At 44.0% G+C, this 23,842-nt stretch overlaps 1 pseudogene across 1 annotated transcript; it reads right to left on the reverse strand.

The window, feature by feature from the left end:
- Positions 1-3,191: 3,191 nt before the first annotated feature.
- LOC308514712 (ornithine decarboxylase-like) lies at positions 3,192-4,567 on the reverse strand (annotated as a pseudogene). Its single transcript has one exon. The product of its transcript is annotated as an ornithine decarboxylase-like (transcript).
- Between the last annotated feature and the right edge of the window lie 19,275 nt (positions 4,568-23,842).

The raw sequence follows: 23,842 nt of genomic DNA on the forward strand, positions 1-23,842 counted from the left end.
CATTGTGTTAAATGCGTCATATACCCTGTTTTATTTATTTTTGTTATGGGTTGAATTATGTCTCCCTCCCTAGATTTCTATGTTGAATAACCCCCAGTACTTCAGAATGTGGGGTCTTATATGGAAATGGAGCTGTTGCAAATGTAATTAGTTAAGATGACATCACCCTGGAGTAGGGTGGGCCCTTAATCCAACATGACTGATGCCTTCAGAAAAAGGGGAAATGTAGAGATTAACATGCACAGAGGGAGATTGTCACATGAAAATTAAGGCAGACGGCGGGGGAGGGGTGATGCTTCTATAAGCCACGGAATGCCAAAGAATGCCAGAAACCATCAGAAGCTAGGAGAGAGGTCTGGACTAAACCTTCCAGAAGGAACCAACCCTACCAACACCTTGATTTTGGACTCAGTCTACAGAATTGTGAGACAATAAATGTCTGTTGTTTAAGCCCCCCTGTTTGTGGTATTTTGTTGCAGCAGCATAGCAAACTAACACCCTCTTAAGTCAGCTTTGGGGGGTAGGCATCATCCTTGGGTTCCCGTGCAGTTAAGTAACTCACCTGAGTTAACAGAGCTAGTCAGTAGCTAAACCAGGGCTCAGTCTCAGGCCCATTTCCCTCCAGAGCTGCACAGGAGAATCTAAGGATTAGAGTAGGTGGGCTGTGCTTGCATGGGGCTTCTTTCCCATCAGTTAAGACTCCAGGAAGCAAATCAGTTATCATGAGATTTGAAGCCTTTACCTCTTAAAGCCAGACTTTTATTTGATATATTTATAGTTTCTTTATTTTCCTTTAGTTCTCCCCTGTAGTTAGCACACTCATTTAGAAAGATCCAGCCTACCTTTTCATCTGGGCTTTGGGGCATAAAATGGGAGCAATGCATCCTGGGAGGTAGCCATAGGGGCGACAGTAGAGATAATCCTGGAAAAGGTGACTCTGAGGGCTGCTCATTAAGGAACAGCCTCCCACCTGGATAGGAAGGTAACACACATTGTATTATCAGTCACATATACCATGATGGGAATCCATTTATCTGTTTATTTCTTCTCACATTATGAGATAATGTTATTGAGAGAAAGAGAGTTTTTTTTCTTTAATCTGCACCCTAGCATATTTTCTCCATTGATTTCTAGAGAGAGTGGAAGGGGGGGGGGGTAAAGAGAGAGAGAGAGAGAGAGAGATACACATTGATTGGTTGCCTCCTGCACACACCCCAATTGGGGCTGGGGATCAAACCTGCAACCCAGGTTCCTGCCCTTGTTTGGGAATCTAACCTGGGACCCTTTGGTATGTGAGCAGATGCTCTAACCACTGAGAAACACCAGCCACAGTGAGAAAGAGAGTTTTGATGAGGGGAGGGTAGAGGAGATTCTGGAGCCAGGGAAGAGTGACCTCTGGTGGGATGCTACAGAGGGCCCCGGGCAAGGTCCGTGAGGGAAAAGATGGGGAGGAGCTCTTCCTATGATGTTGAGGTGACTTGGCATGTTGACATTAAACCTCCTAAATAAAACTAGCTGTGACAAATCAAGCATTGCCAACTTACCTGCTGTCTGTCCTGACTGTAAGTGGTAGACATGGGGACCCAAGCCTGGTCCACCTTGGATTTTTCTGGCAGGAGCTGGTAGTAAAACTGGACTTGAGATGTGAGTTCAAGGCTGTGGCCATCTAGGGTATCTGCTAATTGGGAGGAGAAAGTCTTTGTGCAGGAGCTGGTGAGTCCAGGAGCACCAAGTAGCAGAGAAGGAGAGGCAGGGAGTGCGGGAACAGAGTACCATTGCTGAATCCATTAAATTCACAGCAAATTTCTGAAAATAGAAATCTGCATCCAGAGCTTACTCTCATTTAGAGAATGCCAGACACCAGCAGACTCCTGAAGTATTCAGTATGTCCCCATGATTTGCAGAAGTGAAATATTTGGGCTGAAAAATCAATCAAAGAATGGAGACAATCTGATCAGGCATGCTAAAAATTTAGCTCTTTGGTTCCTAGTTGATTCATTTTTATTTGATAGCAATAATATCTTCTGAAATAAATTACATACCATATTTCCAAGACAAGACTTCAATATATTTTAAACACAATTTGGGAAGGAATTCAATATGCCTGAATCATCATAGGCAAGATGCTAATCTTGTAATCATGAGTTTAGATTGGAAAAAATACCTGGTAAAGAGGACCAGGAAGAGAAAATAGAAGACATGTCCTCATACAGAATTATGATTATTTGATGGCAGCAAGTTTTTTTAAAATGCTCACTAAAATTATGAAGTCTCCAACTGTGTAGTTTGAGAGGATGCCTTTGACTTTCAAAATAAGTACAAATTAAAGTCTACAAATCTTACCATTTTAAAAAAATATATTTTATTGATTTTTTTTACAGAGAAGGAGAGGAATAGAGAGTTAGAAACATCGATCAGCTGCCTCCTGCACACCCCCTACTGAGGATGTGCCCGAAACCAAGGTACATGCCCTTGACCAGAATGGAACCTGGGACCCTTCAGTCTGCAGGTCGAAGCTCTATCCACTGAGCCAAACCAGTTAGGACTAATTGAGGGGAGGGTAGAGGAGAGAGAGTGGAAGGGGGGGGGGTAGAGAGAGAGAGAGAGAGAGAGAGAGATACACATTGATTGGTTGCCTCCTGCACACACCCCAATTGGGGCTGGGGATCAAACCTGCAACCCAGGTTCCTGCCCTGGTTTGGGAATCTAACCTGGGACCCTTTGGTATGTGAGCAGATGCTCTAACCACTTGTTTGGAGGGCTGTATTGAGTTTGGGTCCTAGTTGTATCACTGTCTGTGAACTCAACATCCACTTTTATTTTATTTTTATTATTATTATTATTTTTTTAATTTCCAAGGTACTTTATTGTTAAAACAGGCCACAACACTAAGCCTTGGGCCGGTTCTGCTAACGCACAAGCTACAAATGCTTGCCTGGCAGCTGAGGGGCGCTCTGCAGTAGCCTGTTTGAGAACTGAATAAAAATCCATATAAAATAAATATTCAAATAGTTTCCTCAGGAACACATAAGTGTGCCCCGTCACTTAGGCTTTCCACCTTATTCCATCTGCGCCAACCCCACTTATAAAGACATTCCAAACTAGCAATAATTAAGTCAAATGGTCCTCCCAAATCCCTTAAGTCAAGCTACACTACATAACAGCCACAGGAATGGCGTCTCCACGTTTACCTAGGCTGAGGTGCAGGCTGCTGGGAGGCTCTCCATCCGCTCTTCCAGGCGCAGGACACAGGCAGGGCACTGGCGTCCTCCTCCGCCTCCGGCGGGAAGTCGTGGTTCTGGACTTGCTGCATCAGTTGCCATGTCGGCCCTGACATCACATAGTAGATCCTCGGCCTCTGGAACCCATTGAAAGTAGTAGCAGCAGCCACGGTGTAAGCACCCATATTTTCCAAGAGCATCCAGTCCCTCACATGCATATCGGGCAAGCCGCAGCGCTCAACGCTGAGATGGAGGCCGTCACAGGTGGATGCGCCGCCCCAGATGCTGGATGAGTAATACTTCTCATCTGGTTTGGGCTTTTCTACAGAAGGGATTTCACGTGCGCATGATCATAGAGTATTCCATTAAATGATCCATATACTCCATCATTCACGAAATGCATAAAGGTCTTCTCGCTTGACTCGTCTTCATCATCAGAGACTGTTCCCTTAAGATCAGTTCCAGTTTTTTTGGCAAAGATATTAACTGCAAGTGTGAAAGCTGATGCAACATAGTATCTGCCTGGCTCAGCGGAGTGTCACTCCTGAGTCTGGTGGAAAACACTTGTCCAGGGCTGGGTTGATTGCACTGGCGACCTCCTCAAATTTAAGCTTTGCATCCTCAGATCCAGGAAAGCCACGACCAATATCCAGAAGGTACATGTTGAATCCAATCTCAGCCCCCATGTCAAAGACACAGCGGGCATCAGAGATGGCCTGCACAAAGGTCTCAGAGTCAGGTCAGCCACTGCCCATGTGGAAGCTGACACTGATGACATCAATGTTTAGCTCCTTGGACCATTCCAAGAGAAGCCTGCTGGTCTTGAGTGTGGCACCAAATTTGACACTGAGAGGACAGACCGCTTTGGAGTCATCAGTGGCAATCCATAAATCCAGCTTTTGCCTTTGGATGTACCCTGGCAACTTTCATCAGCTCAACTTCGCTATCGAAAGTCATCATCTGGACTCTTATTGGCAGCATACTTAATCTGAGATACTTGTTTACAAGGGTTTGCATAGGTGATTCTCTCTGGAGCACCCCAAGACTCTGCACCAATTATATTTCAGTCTTGCTGGCACAGTCAAATCCCGTCCCATGGCATCTAGGGTCTTCACTATGGTTCTGCTGTCATTGTATTTGACTGCATAAAAAGGGGTGACCTGGGGAAGAGCTTTTAACCATCTCAGATGTTTCTTTAGAATGTTTTCCAAGTCTGCAACATAGAAGGCATCCTTATCATTGGAAGAAGAGACTTTATTAATTTTTTGATCCAGAATATCCTTGGCAGTAAAGCCCTCATTGAGAAAATGGCAGTCAAACTCTTCATTACTAATGTTTATGTTCATGGTTTCTGGATGTTATGAAACGAAATGCAACACAAAGGAAATTACTGCCAGCTGTTCACAAACACGGCTCTCCAGAAACTCCCAGTCCACAGAACTTCCGGTCCACAGGAGACAGGTCCTCTCGGTGCAGCACTGGGAATGCCTCGGAGCACCTGACACCTCATGCTGACCCCATGGAGCTGCTGCCCAGCACACAGGATCACTGGCTGCCCCCGTCAGCTGCCAGTCCAGCCACCCATCGCCTTGCTCCCTCCCGTGGAGACCGCCAGCCCAAGTGGTGCTGGAACACTGGCAGGGGGGTTGCAGCAGAGGCTGAGGGTACTGACAAAAAAAACTACATACACTTTTATATGAAAGTAGTGCATGAATTCGTGCACATTGAAAAGAAATTAATGAGAAAAAAATATTTTAGTATCTCTATTCGCCCTTTCTCTATAATAGAAATGTCAACTAAATTCACGATTGACAATGACAGATGGAAACACACACATGCGATTGGCGTCAGCGAGAACTTTATATGTATCGCATATGTGCAAATCAACTTAGCCTTTTATTGATATAGAGTAAACTTGCTTAATTAGACCTGCTTTCTGATTTAGCTAAGTTTTGTCCAGCCCAGTGAAGCACCCCAACTTCTCTTTCAGGTAATTGTCAGGAACACAGCAGTGGATATCAACATGAAGCAGATTATTATTGTAGATCATGCAGGGAGAACAAAGGGTTTGACTATATTCTGCACAGTGAGAAAACCTGAAGTCATTTTCAAGGTCCACCATTTCTTACTTCTTTTCAGTTGGGTCAAGTTCCTAAGCTTTCTAAATCTCCATTTTCCAGCTAATGAAAAGAAAATAGAATTCCACTGAGTCTCCTATCTACCTATTCCAGGACTTCTGTGAGATCAAATGAGACGAGGCACGGGAAAATGCTTCCCAGACATTTGGTTAAAGTGTAAAATGTTTGCACCTGGCTATAAACCAAGTTGTGTTCCTGGGCTAAAGAAACTCCTAGGAGGCTAGTCGCTAGGGAGAGGAAGCAGGGTATTGCTACGTGACATCATTACCTGATGCCCACAGCCACCATTTGAGGGCTGGGCTGGGCTGCAGACTGCATTTTGCGCCATGGGGTCTTGGCAACGTTGGCTGTGATTTGGTGGGCTATCACTCTGGGGTGGTGACAGGGCCTGTGTCCCACTTGGGAGAAGCCAAGTGTTGCTTTGTGGGCACCAGGTCCACAGTGCCATTTCTCTGTAAATGGCCAGTGCGTGTCACTGCAGCTCCTGCGTTGACCATCTGCCCCCACCAGTTGGATGGACACTTAGCATATTAGCCTTTTAAATATATAGATATCCCCATCACTGCCATGGATGGACTACAAACTCACTATAGAGGACTGTGCTGGCTCCCACCAGAAAAATCCTAGCACTTCACAGCCCCCATGCTCAGACCCTGGGACTTTTCTCTCATTTGCCCACTCTCACTCCTTTTGAGATCTCATCTACTCCAGGGTTTATAATTCCATATAAATGCTAATGACTATCAGATTTATATCTCCAACCCTAAATGTCTCCCCTCAACTCAGAATGACTCCATCCAGCACATCCACTCTCAACTCCTCTCACCCACTCCCTTTCCTATCTCAGTTTTTGGCTCAGGTGCAAAACCTTGGTGTCATTCTTGACTCCTCTGTCCCTCCCTCCCTCATCTTAAAAAATAACAGCTTTATTGAGATATAGTTTACATACCACAAAATTTGCATTTTAAGGTATACAATTCAGTGGGGGTTTTTAAAAAACACATTCCAAGAGTTGTACATCCTTCACCACCAGTTTCAAAGCATTTTCATTATTCCATAAAGAAACCCCATACCCATGAGCAGCCAATCCCTAGTTTCACCTCACAACTTTTTTAAAAAATCCTCATCTGAGGATATTTTTCCATTGATTTTTAGAGAGAGTGGAAGAGAGAGGAAAAGACAGAGAAATAGCGATGTGAGAGAAACATCAATTGGCTGCCTCCTGCACATGCCCTGACTAGGGCCCTGCCCGGACCGGGGAGGAGCCTTCAACCCAGGTACATGCCCTTGACCAGAATTGAAACCAGGACCCTTCAGTCCACAGGCAGATGCTCTATCCACTGAGCCAACCCAGCTACCTCGCACTTCCCCCTCCCCCGCTGTGGATTTGCTTATTCTGGACATTTCATATAAATGCAATCATACAGTACATGGTCTTTTGTGACTGGCTTTCACTTGATATAAGGCTTTCAAGGTTCATTTTTGTTGTAAATATATTAGCATTTCAGTTCTTTTCTATTGCTGAATAATATTTATTGAATGAATATACCACGTTTTGTTTATCCATTTATCAATTCATGGATATTTGGGTTATTTCCACTTTTGGTCTATTATGAATAATGCTGTTATGAATTTTCATATGTAAGTTTTGTGTGAACATGCTTTTATTTTTCTTGGGTATAACCTAGAAGTGGAAGTGCTGGGTTATATGGTAACTCTTTGATTAACATTGAGGAGCGGCCCATTGTTTTCCAATGTGGCTGCATCATTTTACATTTCCACCAGAAGTATTGAGTCACATCCTTACAAAGCTTGTTATCATCTATCTTTTGATTTCAGCCATTCTAATGGGTATGAAGTGGTTTCTCATTGTGGTTTTGGTTTGCGTTTTCTGAATGACTAATGATGTTGATCATCTTGCCATATGTTTATTGGCCAGTTAAATATTTTCTTTGAAGAAATTTGTATTCAAGCCCTTTGCCCATTTAAAAAGTTGGGTTATTTTCGCTTTAATTGCTGAGCATTAAGAGTTATTTATATTCTAGATACAAGTTCCTTTACAGAAAAATAGTTTATAGATAAAGGCAAAATTATAGACTTACAGTTATTTATATGGAAAGTAATACAATAATTAATAATAATAATGAACTCTGTGCTTTACATACTCACAACTGTAAACCTACTTTTGCCCCATCCTGGATTTTCTCCCATTCTGAAGGTTGTCTAGTCACTTTTATTATGATGTCCTTTCAAGTACAAGTTTTTACTTTTTATGAAGTCCAACTTTATTTTTCTTTTGTCTCTTATGCTTTTGATGACATATTTAAGAACACATTGCCTAACCCAAGGTCATGAAGATTTACTCCTATGATTTCTCCTAAAAAGTTTTATAGTTGTAGCTCTTCTAACATTTAGGTCTATAATCCCTTTTGAGTGAAGTTTTGTATATGGTGTGAGGTAGAGGATTGAAATCCAAAATCAAGATGTGGCTAGATTTAGTTTCTTGGAGTCCTGATGACTGCTTTCTTGCTATGTCCTCACATGTCCTTAGTCTGTGTGTCCTGATCTCCTTCTCTTATAAGACACAAATCATACAGGATTAGGGTCCACCAATATGACCACTAATTAGTTCTTTTAAGACCCTTTCTCCAAATATAGTCACATTCTAAGGTACTGGAGTTAGGACTTTAATGTATGAATTTTGAGGGTATATACATCACATCTATCAATCATTTATTACATAAGTGAGCTGATACAAAACAGTGATACTCACCTCCCTCTGAGGTTCCAGCATCTTTGGTTCAAACTGCTTTGAACTCTTACCCTCTGGCCCTGTGACATCCTGGGAAAGAAGGTGGATGAATTGTGAAAACGTCATATTTATTGGAAAAGCTCTGAGATGATGAATGAAACAAATCAGTGAGATATCTCTTTTTACATAAAAAATTGTTATGAAGATCACAGGTTAACCAAAGTTTAAAGGAGGACAGGACCTTGGTTGCAAAGAGAGGTGTTAGGCAAAAATGAAGATCATGATATTGCTACACTCCACCAGGGTAGGAGATGTTTAGATCCTATGCCTTATGGACAACATTTCAGAAAGGGACCATTTATCTTATGTGAATCGCAAAATGAGATGATAAATGCTAGGGGCAAGGGCTGCTGCCTCCCTTATGTCCCCGATCTGTCTCCTGCTCCCTTCCCCCTCCTCAACACACACTCTCACAGGGAACCTCTGGACAGTATGCAAGCAGTGCGCTAAAGACTGTAAGGTTTATTTGTCCCAACATAGTACACCAGATTCTCTAAGAGGCGACCTGTCAACTGTCCACATGTCCTCCCTTTCCAAAGTAAGCTCACAAATGTAAACACCATTTTAGCATCTGCTGAGCAGAAGCCCCTGAAGCTGCAGAGAGGGTGAAAGGACCATGAAAGGAACACCTCTGTCTGAAAAACCACACAGAATAAAGTGTCCAAATGTAAAAGAGCAAAGACCTTAGTGGTGTTGTCAGCAGACATGGTGAACATTTTGCTGTCTTCAGCAGACGCCTGGATGTAGATCCCTGGAGCCATGTGGCTTTTCAGCATACCTGTTGGTTTTCTAGAAAAGAAAAAGAACAGATGAGCACTAAGCAGTTCTATCTGCTATCTATAATAATAAAAGCATAAATGCTAATTAGACTGGACAGCCAAATGACCTTCCGGACATCATTCCGGATGTCCTTCTGGAGGAAGCTGTGGCAGCAGAGGTGGTTAGGGGCATCAGGCAGGCAGGTGAGCAGTTAGGGACATGCAGTTAGGGGTGATAAGGCAGGCAGGCAAGTGGTTAGGGGCAATCAGGCAGGCAGGAGAGTGGTTAGGGGTGATGAGGCAGGCAGGCAGAGGGGTTAGGGGTGATGAGGCAGAGTGGTTAGGGGCGATCAGGCAGGCAGGCCAGCGGTTAGGAGCCAGCAGTCCTGGATTGCGAGAGGGATGTTCCGGCTTGCGAGAAGGTGCAGGCTGGGCTGAGGGACCTCCCCCGCCACCACTATGAAAGAATTTCATGCACCAGGCCTTCAGTTTCTAAATAAAAGTGCAAGACTAAACTTGGTTGGGATCTGACAGTCTATTCAGCCTGGAGGAGGACTATGTATATGCCTCTACAAAGAGACAAGTATCTTGTGTGATGAAAAAGACTGAAGGAAATAACACCTAGTTACAGCAACACAACTGGGCATGAGGTGAAGCCTGGCCTTGCTTCTCCACTGCTGATAATGTCTCTATAAGAGGAACAAATGAGGGGGAGCTCAGGATGGGCTGGAGTGGATCCCATGAAAGTCGGCACTTTATGCAGCATTCAGATGGGGTGTGTGTCTTTCTACTATAAGTTTATTTTAAGGGGCTCTGAGGGAATCACAGTGTGCCCAAGGACTCAGGCTGGGTGTGTAGTGGTCAGGGACCAGGAGATGGGGGAAAGGAGGAAGGGCTGAGGTGAGCACATTGTCTTTTTATAACCAAGTGACTGAAAAAAAAGTAAATTGTTCTCAATCACCAGACAAATTGGAGCCTGAGGTGATAGAAATGAGTAGAAAATTATTATCTTTCTTCCTTATTAGGCACCTGCCATTGTGTGGAATGATCTCATTTGTAACCTTGATTACTGTTCTAGGAGTCGGTACTCTGCTTATCACCATTTGAATGAGAAAACTGAGACTGCAGCTCTTGCTCAGGATCCAGGGGCTAGCAAGTGACAGGGGCAGGATCAGTCCCAGAGGCTTCTCTGGTAGGCAGCATGGCTTCTGCTGCTGCCTGTTCCTACTGAGAGGGGTCTGGGTCCTCCACTGATGCCTGGTGCAAAGGCCCTGCAAGGAACCCTGGCACACCATGAATGACTTGTTCTTACCTTGAAATCCTTACTATCAGTGCACGAGAAGGCAACTTCCATCTCCCACTCTCCTCTATATTCAATTCTTATCAATGAATATGATATTGGCTTTTAGAAGAAGCCAGATCTGCATTTGAACCCTGATTCTGCCTTACTTTCAAAAAATAATTTATCCCTAACTGGTTTGGCTCAGTGGATAGAGCGTTGACCTGCAGACTGAAGGGTCCCAGGTTCCATTCTGGTCAAGGGCATATACCTTGGTTGTGGGCACATCCCCAGTAGGCGGTGTGCAGGAGGCATCTCATCGATGTTTCTCTCTCATCGATGTTTCTAACTCTCTATCCTTCTCCCTTCCTCTCTGTAAAAAAATCAATAAAATATATTTTAAAAAATAATTTAACTCCTGGGAACTTCGTTTCTTCATTTGTAAATGGGGTTGATGTGAGGATAAGAGATGATGTATGTGTTGTGCAGTGCCCGGTACAAAGTACAAGCTGGATAAAGTGGTGGTTATTGTTATTATCAAGAAAGCGTTACTGAGCTCTTGCTCTGGAGATGCTCCCATTGGAAGGTGGGGCCTGACTCTAGGGGGCACAATGGTGACACATGGAGGGTGTGACAGTGACAGTTTGCCACCCTGTTTGGACAGTTCGTTCCTCTGCGTCCTTACATCCAGGCTTTTCAGACCAATTTCTTTCTTTATGTCAATTCTGCTATGCCTTCAGGGTGGTGGAGTTATTCATTCAGATGGGGCTAACCCATTTGAATTAGTGCACAAGTGGGTGTAAACCTAGGCCTGGCTGAGCTAGGTACATGGAAAGTAAACTGACGACTTGTCAAAAAGTGACTTAACTCCTGGGAGCTTTAGTTTCTGTGCAACTGATCATGGTTCACTGTTGAGAAGGTAGCAATCTGATTAAGGAAAATGTGAGTGAGTGATGACTCCGTGCAGTCTCTTTATCCTTCCAGGATACTTACTTTTAAATGAGTTGCTTATTAATCCCAAGGAATAAACCTTTAATGGCCATAAACAGAAGTTTCCCAAGGCACATCAACTTTGGACAGGGGTTCTTAAATTATTTCAAAGGAAGCTAGTGACCCCCCAGTCCTGCTCTTGTGTGCCTTACTAGATCAGTGGCCCTGTTGGTTGGACAAAGAAATAAACTTACCCAGGCAAGTAAGGATTCCACACCCTAATGATTGTATACACCCCACCTGTCAGCAGCAAGTTCCTTCTCGTACAAAATGAAAATGCCTTGATTTCTATGTAGATGAAAAACACCCTTTGCTCACATTCTGCTCACTTTTGGGACCAAGCAAGGAATACCTGTCCCGTTCTTGCTTTGACATCTTTTCTCACATTCTTTATCTTTTTGATCTTTAGCTTGACATTTGTTGTTCCCATAGTGTACCCTAAAATATTTACAGAAAAACAAAACACAGTTTCTTCATATGATCAGTCAATTCCTGACAAGTGACTGAATTGTAAAGGTCTCAGGTTCACCTATAGCACTGATTATGTTTCCTTCCCCTTTCAACCCAATCTGTTCAGCATAGATAGTCTGAAGAGTGAAAATAATGTGTACAAGATTTTGTCTCCTCCTTCTCTGGAAAGAGGCCAGAAGGGTCATCCAGGGGATAAGGAACCATAAAGAAGCCTCTCATTCTCAGGAAATGAACTTATTAAATCTCTACCAAGGGCCAGCCATTATGTGCCAGGGTCCTTCTATACAGGATCTGCTTTGACCCCCACAGAAGCTCAGGGAGGAAAGCACACTTACCTCCATCCTACAGGTAAGAAAACTTACACCTGGAGAGATTACACATCTTGTCATCAGGAAAATGGTGCGGCCAAGCCTCAAACCTGTAACTGTCCGACTCCTAAATTGGGATCATTGACTTAACCATTCAGTTTCATCAACGAAGCAGCCAATTTTGTCCTATAATTATTTGTACAGATATTTTGTAGTCAAATGACTTTTTGGCTTTTGAATCTACTCAACAATAGAATTAAAATAGGAGCACTGTGCAGAAGAAATCCAGGGCCTTTCTGTAGGTTTTAGACATCAGTCTCACTAGAAGATCATGAAGTAAATCCCCAATGTACTCACCAGTGCATGTCCCATTCACCCCACCCAGCTCACCCTGACCTTTGACCTCAGCCTTGTCCAAGGTGACTGACTCTGGAAGAAGAAGGTGGAAAAATATTTAATCTTCAGCATCCCCTCCCCCCTTACCACGAAATATGAATTTTCTTTAATCTTTTGTGACTCTAGCAACTAGTTGAGGGATAACTGGTTTTGTCTGAGTCTTGTGTCTGCCATCACAAGTTAAAAGTTCTATGGTTTTCTTGGAATCAGGGAGAAGACTCTGCTTTTCACAAAAGTTCAACCACAGCAAGGTTGAACTTTGCCCAAAAGGTGGGCAGTGCTGCTGCCATCCTGCCCACCTGGTGAAGCAGGACTCCGATGCAGACTTACTGATTTTTTTGAGAGAAGTAGGACATCTCTATTTTCATTGGAAACTTCCAGAATTTTAAATGCTGGTACCCACTTTAAATCACTCTGTGGCTGCTTGGCCCACTGCTGCCTCTTGAAGCTCTGTTTTAGGGGCATGCTGCTATGCTGGAGGACAGGGCAGTGTCAGGAAGGGAGGATGGGCCTCATCTTTCAGCTTTTCCCCGGCTCTTCTGTGGAGTCTCCAGTTCATGAATTTCAGTAGAGAAGCAGAATCATTTTTAAACAATTGGGGCATGTGATTTCCACATTATTTGGGGCTGTAATCTAAGTCCTGGGCCACCCTTGGTCAGCATATTGAAAGTGAGTTGAGGCAACAACTCTATTCTCCATGGCTCCCTCCCATGGGCTGGATAGGGCAGGGTGGTCAGCTAGTCATTGTGCCTCTGTCCTTCCCTCCCGCCTTTCCTGTGCAGCAGGCAGGTACACAGCGGAACTTGCAGCTCTTCCATCTGCTAAGCCAGGGGGCAGGGAGGATAATTACTTAAGACAGCAGAGTGAGCCTGTGTATCTGGGTGAGCACCTGAGGTGTCAAAACAAAGCAGCACTCTCTTTAGACCCTTCTCATTTCCAGCAGAGAGCTGAGACTTCTAACTAGGTGTGCTGCTTTATTTTTATTTTTAAGTAAAGGGAGAGTAGCCAGTTCATTTGCATAATCTCTAGCAGTGCTTTTCCAACAGAGCCAGACAGAGATCCATGTTTAAATGGTTGTTATGGAAACCAGTGAGCATTGCTCTCTCCCAAGGTCTGAAGGAGAGATGATGAAAAGTTTAAGCAATCACCATGGAAACCTAGAGCAGATTCAAGGTGGGTTCAGATCCCCAGCACACTAACTAGCAGATAAGACTTCTGGGTGCTGGGTGCTGGTGGCTGAATTCTGATTGTTCACTATGGCTTCTAAGATCAGAGCTGACCCAGAGGCCACATCCACAGTCATGGGCTCAGAGCATCCATTGGGTCAGCAGGTGTGTTCCCCCAAAACTCAGACTTTCACCCTTCCTGTTTGGAGTTGGATCTTGGGGCCTCTCCTTCCCATCCTTCCCTAGAGCTTATTCCTCCTTTCCATCAATTTCTGGAGGATGGAGGGAGGTCACAGATCTGCTGTCACCAAGTGGAACCCTGATTAGGTTTGCAGGAAGGGAGATATTCAAGGCAAACACAAAACCCAAGATCTCTGCCTTCAATCATCTTAAGTTATGAATGAGTTGAAAGCAGTCCCTACTTTGCAATTGTTGGTTTTTCTGTGATGGTTTTCCCTCTTGCCTGTGATGAGCTTATTTCAGAATATATAGCTGCCTTAAGCTGAGTTTTGAAGTCCAGGAGGATCCCTAAGGGGCCATGGGAGGGCTCTTAACAGAAATGGAGACCAGAACTAATTCAAACGGAGTTGTGGAATGGGGGGAACTATCTCCCTTGTTTCCTGACAGGGTATGACTTTCTAGTGGCCATTTAGGGGTGGGGATGCTTGTGCTATAGCACATAGTAGAGGAGTGTGTGTGTGTGTGTGTGTGTGTGTGTGTGTGTGTGTGTACATTCATACTGCCCAACTTAAGAAGTGATGTGGGCATAGGACACTGGGGACACATGTGGTGAGGGATGGGAGGCGGGGGGGGACAGATGGGAGATGGAAGAAGAAGGCCACAAGAGAAGAAAGGCCCTTGAAGAGCTTTCCACTACAGAACCCAGTTTTCCAGGTGTATGTTTCAGAGCGCTGCTTTGGGAGAGAGATGAATTTGTTATGAATTCTGACTCACAAATAAATTATTTCAGTAAGTATTTATTGAGCACCTATTACATGCAATGTGCTACTCTAAGCACTTGAGACATAACTGTGAACTAAACAGACAAAAGCCCCTCCCTTTGTGAGACTTGCCTTCTGATGATGGAAGACAGACCATCATAAACAACAAACATAGAAGATAAATTATAAAGCACATTAGAAATGATTAGATGTATGGATTTAAACAAGAAAAGAAGAATTTGAAATGTCAGAGGCAGGGGCTGGCTGTCCCAGTATGTAACAAAGTGGGCAAGAAGAGCCTCACTGAGAAGTGACTTTGAGCCAAGACTGCAAGGAGGTGAAAAAGTGATCGACATAGGCATTTGCAGAGAGAACCTTCCAAGCAGAGGAAGAACCAGTGAAAAGATCCTAATTATAGTCAAGGAGATTGCTGGGCCAGAACAGCATGGGGCAGTGAGAACAGTAGGAGATCAGGCCAGGGGTGTAGGGTTGGGTTGACGCACAGCCCTGGACAACTTTGGCTTTAACTCTGAGTGAAATGGGAACCCAGTGGTGGAGTTGGACAGACCTAACTTCTAGTTTTACAGGCTCTCTTTTCCGGCTGGGTGCAGAAGGAACTATCGGGGCAGGATGGAGGTGGGGAGAGCAGTTAGGTTCTTGCCGCAAGCCAGGGAAGAGAAGGCAGTGGTGTTCACTAGATGGTAGCAGTGAGGCTGGGAGAAGAGGCCAGGTTCTTGGTGCATTATGAAGGCAGGGCCAATGGGTTGGATGTGCACTGTGAGATGGAGATGTCAAGAGTGAATACAAGATTTTGGCCTGAGCAAAATCTGGAGCCACTGGAGGATGGCTTAGGACAACTGAAATGGAGACGATGGTATGAAGGAAAAGAGAGAGATTCAGGTTTGGATTTAATTTTGATGTCCATGATAGCCCAGTGGAGATGATTTTTAGAATCCAAGGAAGTTGGAAATATCAGACTGAAGTACAGGGAGAGGCTGGAGATGTAAATTTGGGAACTGACAGCAATGGTCCTGGTGGGGTCAGGGGTATCATCAAGGGTGTGATGCAACTGTCCCTCAGACTTCCACTCCAATGGCTGAGTCTCAACATTGTCACCTTATCATCATGCCTGGCGTGTCTTAAATACCCAATTCAGAGGGACTGCAATGACACTGATGGGTGTGCACGTGGGCAGGTGTTTCTTTCTATAAAAGGGTTGCTTACATCTCCAGAGACACCTAACAGTGGTTTCAGGCTGTAAGCAATTCTAGTGCCCCTGCTTTCTGTAATGTGAGAGAAGGGAGGGATGGACAGGAGACTTACAGCAGAATGCGGGATCTGTGAATCTGAGCTGGATGGACTCTTCGAGCTCATGTGTAATGCTCTTATTGAGCAGTAGAGGAAAATGAGGCCCGAAGTCTCAGCTTTATTAGAGGCAGAGCCCAGGCTACAATGGAGAAATTCTCAATCTGGGTTCATTGCTTTTGTTCTGCCCCCAAATACACTGAATTTTGACCTAATCAGTTTCTGAAAGCTGAGTTTCAGTTTCTTAAAATTCATATCCATAGATGTTCTAGAAAACCATAGTTTCCTAGTTCCAAGAAAGTCTAATGAAAATTTCCAAGAAACTTCTCAGCCATGCACATCTTTTTCTAACACTCTGTTGATTTAAATATCAGCAAATGTGAAATGTATAAAGGAAGCTCTCCTGGAACAATAATGGGAGCTGGAAGACTATAAATCCAAGGTGGAGGGGCCTCAGGGAAGATTCCTGTCAAAAAAGCAGCCAGGCGGTGTCTCACAGACAGATGACTCCTTACTGATCTTCCATGATGCTCTGTGGCAACTGGAACAAGATGCGAAAGTAAAAGGACAAAACTAGGATTTCAGCCTTTCCAAAAGCTTCAGAAATACCCACAGGCAGGGCTAGGCAGAAAGGCATCATAGATTGAATAAATGGCTGTCGTCATTGTGTGGGTGGCTGACTCCTGAGTCCCATAAAATGGTGTTAAATATTTTATTCATTACAAAGGCACTGTTTGGTGAGCTCAAACCAGGCTCTTAAAATTCAGGGGTGGGGTCAGGGATGGAGCTACGGGGAGGATAGAGAGGAGGTGAGGGACAATTAGAAAAGCCAAGAACAAATGAATACCTGGAGATACTCTCAGGTAGGGTGACACAAAAGTCATGACTATCCTCTTGGTGATAAACTCCTGCCTTCCCAGCTTCCTGATCTCCCTGTCCAGGAGCCAGGAGAGGCAGTGGAGCAGAGTGTCTGTCCAGGCTCTTCACTGACTTTTTTTTCTCAGCCCAGGTAGACAGGAAACCCACCCGGCAATCACAGGCAGCTTGTACTGGCTACAACTTCCTCACTACCCTAAGGTGAATGACAGCATTTCTTTTTACCACAATCAGAGATTTATTCTGCTTCAGGGTCAGAATCTTTCTTTGAATGGAGACTGTTCCAGAACAAGCTGTAGGGCTTGAAGGTTAGGGCTTTGTTGACTGAGATCTAAAGAGTGGCAGGTAGAAACTGGCACTGGGGTCAGAGAAACTGGAGTTGAGTCTCAATTCAACCTTTTCCAACTAACTGACCTCATGGGCAACTTCTCTGGGTTTACATGTCCTCACCTGTCAAATGGGAGTGCACATGATTCATATCTCACCTGGCTACCAAATAATAAATGTAACACATATAAGTGGTTCTTGACCTGGGCTGCAAACTAGTCACTGTGAAGTGTCAAAAAAAAATGCAAGTGGGTGGGGTACACCATCTTGAACTGTGGCTTTTAATCTTATTAGAGCCACTGGGAGTTTTTAAAAGTCACAATGCCCAGGCTTTATCACAGACCAATTAAGTCAGAATCCTGAAGGGAAGACCTCCTTAACCAGATTTTATGAAGTTCTCCACATGATTCTGTGGGCAGCCAAGACCAAGAGCCACTGCTAATGTGAAAGTTCTTTATACATTAGTAAGTGCCAAACATATAAGAAACCATCATTAGTCACAACTTGAAAATTAAATATGATGACAGTGATTTTGAGTAATTGGATGGAGCTTTTCAACATACTCGCAAGAGCTTCACAAAATAAGTATAAAGCTTAATAAATTAATTGTGAAGAATTAAGAAAAAGATCTTTAAGGGGCAAATTATTAGAAAAAAATTTATAAAACATATTAGAATAATAGAGAAAAGATGGGAAAAATTACATTCTTGGGATTAGAGGATGCTTCTCAGACCTGATGTATACCAGCCCCCACAGCCCTTCTTCAAAGGTGGACTCTGCTTCCTCAGTTCTGAGGGGCCCTGAGATTCTCTCTGCACTTCCATCACACTTCCAAGTGCTGCCATTTTGCAGATCCAAGGATTGAAACCACAAGCTCTGGAGACATACTGACCTGGTTCAAGTTCCCGGCCTGCCCTCTCTGAGTTGCTTCACTCAGTGCAATAGTCACTCTTCACTCTTTTGTAGACCTGCTGTCCCTGCCCCACTTCTGGAAAGCACATCTTCCCAAACACCAATCACCTGGTCCAAATGGGTTCTGCCAGGGTCTTATTGCCCCTGCCCTCATTCATCAGTATGATTGTGATTGTCCCAAAGATGGACCAAACTGATTCAATGAGAACCTTCCCGGGGTGGTTGTACTGGTGCCCATGAGCATTGGCCAGTCTCTGTTGGCAGCAAAGCCCTGGGAGGCAGGGGCGCATTGGCATCAGAGGGAACTGACATCCAAAGGGAATCAGAGGGAAGAGAAACAGATTTGGAGTGCTTGATTCCCTGTTTCCAAGAGTTCCTAAGATGGAGCAGCTTTGCTGCCCTTCTCAAGTTAAATAAGCTATCCAAAAATTCTCCTTTTTGCTTACATCAGTTTTGAGTTGGATTTCTTTCAATATAGGGGGGAAAAAAGCCCTGAACAATATCTGAAAATTCTCTGCATTAGGTTAGCTTATTAATCTGTAAAATGGGTCTAATAATAGGGTCCAATCATGAGGTTGTTTTGGAGCTTAAATAAAAGACTACATGGTAGGAGCTTAGCACAGTGTTTGCGATGTTCTCCTGAGACTGTGCCAGGGCCAGGCAGAGGTTGCACCCAGGGAGTGTCCCATTGTAAAGGGATTGGATTCCTGGTTCAAATCTGGGGCCAGCCCAGCCTCTTGAAGTTCAGCCAGTTCTGGGATATAACTCCTCAGTCTGGTCCACACAAAATGACTCCCACGTGACTAGCACAGACATACCCTGCCACACACCCTGCTCCAGAGACCCAAGCCCAGCCTGGTCAAGTCTATGTCCAGACTGACCATGCACTAAGGGCTGTATGATAAGGCATGGATTGGAATTTGGGCTCTCCCCTGGCCCATCTCTGAATTTACTTGGTGAAAGTCCAGCTTCCAGAAAATCTAAATGTCTTCTAGCTCTGGGTCTTCCTGCTGCCACCACAGAAAGCTGTTATTAAATCCAGCATTCCTTTTGAATTCTTAAAGACTTCCAAGTCCCACTTCACACAAAGCCCCCAAGACCATCCTATATAATAAAGAGCTAATATGCTAATTAGACCAAACAGCAGAACTACTGTCTGGACCACATTCCGGACAATCGTCCAGAGGACCTTCTGGATGAAGCCGGGGCTATGAGGGTCAGCCGAGGCCGTAAGGGGCTACGAGGATCGAGCCTCTTGCATGAATTTCATGCATTGGGCCTCTAGTTGTCATATATTGATATTACTGTGTATTTAATATCATGTAGCATATTAGAGGTGCTTAAATGGTGACGCCTGAGATTGTTTTAAGTGGATTTTGCTCTTACTTTACAACTCAACAAATACTGATAGAGCTCCCAGTACATGCGAAGCACTCTCTGTGATGGGTGCCCTCCCTCACTCTGCCTACTCAGCAACAGTGGAGGATGTCACATGTTAAGCTGCATGAGCAGTTGTCAGCAGAGTGTGCGATGCCTGTTGCAATGCAGAAATCATAAAAATGGGAGACATCTGAGAATCTGACACACGAAAAGAATCTAAGAGGTGTGAAAGCGGTCCCTATTACTAGAGCAGTGGACCTCTTGTTGGAGCTTGAAATGTAGGCTTTGATGGAATCATAGTAATTCAGCTAGAAATTAAAAGAGAGAGAGAGAGAGAGAGAGAGAGAGAGAGAGAGAGAGAGAGAGAGAATGCTAATTAATATGAAGTTCAGATACCAGGTCAAGTAAGACATTGTAATGATATATAAAGCTTTCTTTTGACACACATTTCAAGAGGGAGAAAGAAACCACTTGCTCTGGGGATAGATATGTTTGAAAAAACAACACACACACTTGCGTGTAGGTAGCCTAGCAGGGTTCCACGTGTCTGTGGGTTCTCTCCCCTTTATGCTCGTCCAAGGCCAACACCAGCACACCTAATTCCTGGGTATCCTGTCTGAGACTGTGCTGAAGTTTCTACTGCCTAGTTTAGATATTTCAGAGAAAATCGAATTGCTGCCTGCATAGCCGCTGGGATTTCACAGAGAAAACAGCTTCACCTTCACTGTAGATCACAGTTAAATTGGTAGCTCTGCTGGCTGTCATTCTAGGAAGGATAAGACTCTCATCTCATCTTTGAAAATCAAGAGCCAGACTTTCAAATAGGTGTGTCAGGACTGCAGAACCCGGGCTTTTTGGCAGGACCTGACTGAGGGCCACAGCCAGTCTTGGGTACAGGAAACCAGATTCGGGAATTTAAGGAGTTCCTCAACCCATAGACCACATCCTTCCCCGGCAGAGTCCTTATTGGGAATATGAGCATGTAAATTAGATAAAGTCCCAGTAGTGTTGAAAGAAACACATTAGCAACAAAAGGTGGTTTTCGTATTGTCGTTTAGACCTTCTAGAGACTATGCCAGGCTCGGAGGAAACTGCAGAGCGGATAGCCCTTGGTCCTAACGCTCATGGAGTGTAGAAACCACAGACCCAAAGACACAGGGAGAGCAAAGGCAAGTTTGAAGGGAAGAGAGGGCTTTTGGTGCTTGGGACCACAGCATTCAGGGGCCAGAGCAACCCTCAGAGCTCAGACCTTCCTCTGTTTCCCTTGGTTGGTACAGACTTCACCTCTCTATTAGGCTCCGCTCCTGCACTGCCAATGCCAAAGCTCCCCTCCATGCAGAGTCACTCCTTGGGCTGCACTGGCTCTGGATTTGCTACCGTTCTTTTACCTTCGGAGGCACAGAGGCCTGAAGAGGGCCTCAGAGAAGGCGGACTGTTTGGGACAGCTGAGTCTGGGGCTGGCCATTCATTGGGACACAGTGTCCACGCTCTACAGAAAACTCGGCTTCTTTCTGCTGCATGGAAGAAGCCAGGCGCAAAAGGCCACAGATTGTAGGATTGCAGTCACAGGAAATGGGTAGAGAAGGCAAGACTATAGAGATACAAAGTAGATTAGTGGTTGCCTGGGACTGGAGGCTGGAATGGGGATTAACTGTAGATAGTGATGAGGGATCTTATTGGGGTGACAGAAATGTTCTCACACTGGATTGATTGCGGTAATAATGTCAACTCAGGAAACTTATCAATAATAATTAACTGTACCCTTCAAATGGGTGAATTTTATGATATGTAAAGTGTACCTCAAAAAAGTTGAAAGGAAAGAACGCTGTTCCTGTCACCTTTGAAAACACATCATGTACATGGTGATTTTACATGAGCTACTTCAGTCCAGTTATTATTACTTTTATATCTAGCTTTCTTAATTCACATTTCCTTCCCATTGCAGGATTGCTGTTTTATTTTCTACTCTTCATATTTGAAACTTTGTTGGTCTTAATCTTTTAGACAAACGCTAGTTTCTCTGTCCAATTTTTCTTCCCTTTTAATTTTCCTTTTCACTTAGCAAATAAGTTTGATTGTCTTCCCAATAATATTTTCTACCTTTCTTTTCCTGCATAAGTCCTTTTTATTAAATATCTCCTCTATCTAGTTTAAGTCTGATGTGCTTAGAAAGAGATAGGAAATGCTGGCAAGATAAGAGATACCTATGCTTCTCAATGGAGGGTGCCCATCAATCCTGAAAGACTCCTGCTCTCCCTCCTGCTCCATGGGATGGCATGTCCATTTTGCATTTGGTACTGGGCTGTCTTAACATAAAGAACAATGTCTTGCTGTTTTATTCTCCCTGGACACACTAATCGAACTTCTCAGAGCCAGTATAAACCCGAGGGAAACAACTCGTATTTCCATAGTCACATTATTGGTCCTAAGACACTGGGTCATGAGCTGGCTCTCACTCCTACCACAGGAAGGCAGACATGTCTCCTATCTTCAGACTCAAAGGGTGGACATTCCCCAAACAAGCACACCAGGAAGTTCAAGTTGATTAATTCACTAGTTTCTAGAGAGCAAATCATTATCATCCTTTGTGCCATTCTGGGTATCTGATATCACGTTTATTTTATTTGTTTTCAGGTAGGTTAATAAAACTAGCTTAGGACCAATGGTGACTCATTAAAGAATATATACTGTTGTTATCTGATTGCCTGGGTGATGCCTTTGAGAGAGAGGGCAGGCTGGCAAATTCCAATTTACTTTTACTTAAACATTTTTGTTGCTGTTGTTCCCTGAGTAACCCAATCTCCATGCACTTTCCAGTGGACATAGTTTATATTTGGAGAGGTCACAGCGTGGATTAAGGCTAATCCTTGGCATCTTCTCAACTTTGGGCAATTTCTTCCAAGTTCTAAGGAGAAAAACCCAAACATCTCAAAAAGCTCTAAGAAATGTCCCTCCCACACGCTGCTCATTGCAACTGGAGCCTTTTCTCAGACTATCCCCAGAGTCAGGAATTCCCTCCTTTCTCTCCTTTGCTCATCGAATGCTTCCCATTCTCAGAGGCCTCTTCAATCTTCCAGGGAGCCTGTCTGTTTGGACCAGGCCATTGGATAGCCCCCTCTTTGCGTTGCAGGAAAGTCTAGCATGTGACTGATACCCTTGGCATGTGTGTGCTTATTTTTCATCCAGAAGTGTACAGCCCAGAGGCAAGGGTGCTTCCCACAGTGCCCCACAAGGCCATTCAACTGAGTTAAAATTTTTTTATCACAATTTTAATTTCCAAGAACTATTTTATTCTCTAAATTTTCCTCTGTAATGGCATCTTCTTATTTAATGAGTATATGCTGTCTCTCCAAAAATAATAATGGCATTTTATTGTAATTTCCTGCCCAGAAGGGGAAAGTACTGCTGTCAGCAATCTCAGAGATCAGGGCTCGGGGGTTGGAGGGAGAAAGCTTTCAGCTTTTAAGATTCATTTTGGGGAGTTTCCTAAGTCACTTACCATGTTTATCTTCTTTTCAATGCCCCAATTTTGCATGCTGCTTTTTCCTCTCATTCGCCCCATCTTTGTGGGTTTGTGCCTTCCCAGAAAAAATTCCTTTCCTGTTTTTTAGGCAAGTTTGATTTAGGAGGGAGTAAAAGTAGATGTGTGTGTTCAACCTACTCTGTTAGCTGGACGTGTGGGAAGCTTATTTGGAGTCACGTAAGGGGTTGCTTTCTCATATTTGGAAATAATCCACATTTTTAGAGGTGGCCTTGTTAGACAGGGACTCCCTTTTCTTGCAGGGTCAAGCCAGTCTGGAATTTCTGCTTCTCAGGATGTGAAGTATAGGGTTCGCCTTGTACTGGTTGTCATAGATGTCATGTAATCTCTCAGATCTTTGATCACATTATACTAATTTCAGGCTCTGCATATGTTCAAGTCCAATGTACTTTTGTTCATTTTCCATACAGCCTACTGTATGAAAAATGAACTTTTGTGGAGGAATGGCCTTGGTGAAGAAGTACCACTTCAGGGGAGAGTTTGCTTCTGGTTCTGTCACTAAAAGGTCACAGGAGATGAGAGGTCAGTATCTCATTCTTGTCAGGGAATAGCCTTCTATGCCTCCCTGAAACAACAGGAAGTGGAGAAGAAATGCAGTTCCTAACAGAGTCAGTGTGTCCCAGCCTTCCTCAAGATAAGAAAAGACCATAAAATCCAAATAGTACGATGACACCAGAAAAGGAGATGACTATATATTGCCCAAAGGATCCTCATGTTCTGCAAAGATTCTCCTCAGCATTTTGCCAAACAGTAATCAATTGTTTTCAGTTGAATGATGTGTCTAGCAGAGACATGGAGGAAAAGATGACTAATAAAGAACTCAGAGTTATACTTTGAGCTGTTGCTAATTAAATGGCATATCAAGAAAATAAAGCATGTGTCCCTGGCTGGTGTGGCTCAATTGGTTGCTGGTTCCATTCCTGGTCAGGGCACATGTCCAGGCTGCAAGCTAAATCCCCAGTTGGGTCACATACAGGAGGCAGCCAGCCAGTGATTCTCTCTCAAATCCATGTTTCTATCT

The sequence above is a fragment of the Myotis nattereri genome (assembly GCF_964212035.1).
Source record: "Myotis nattereri genome assembly, chromosome: 2".
Taxonomy (NCBI): Eukaryota; Metazoa; Chordata; class Mammalia; order Chiroptera; family Vespertilionidae; genus Myotis; species Myotis nattereri.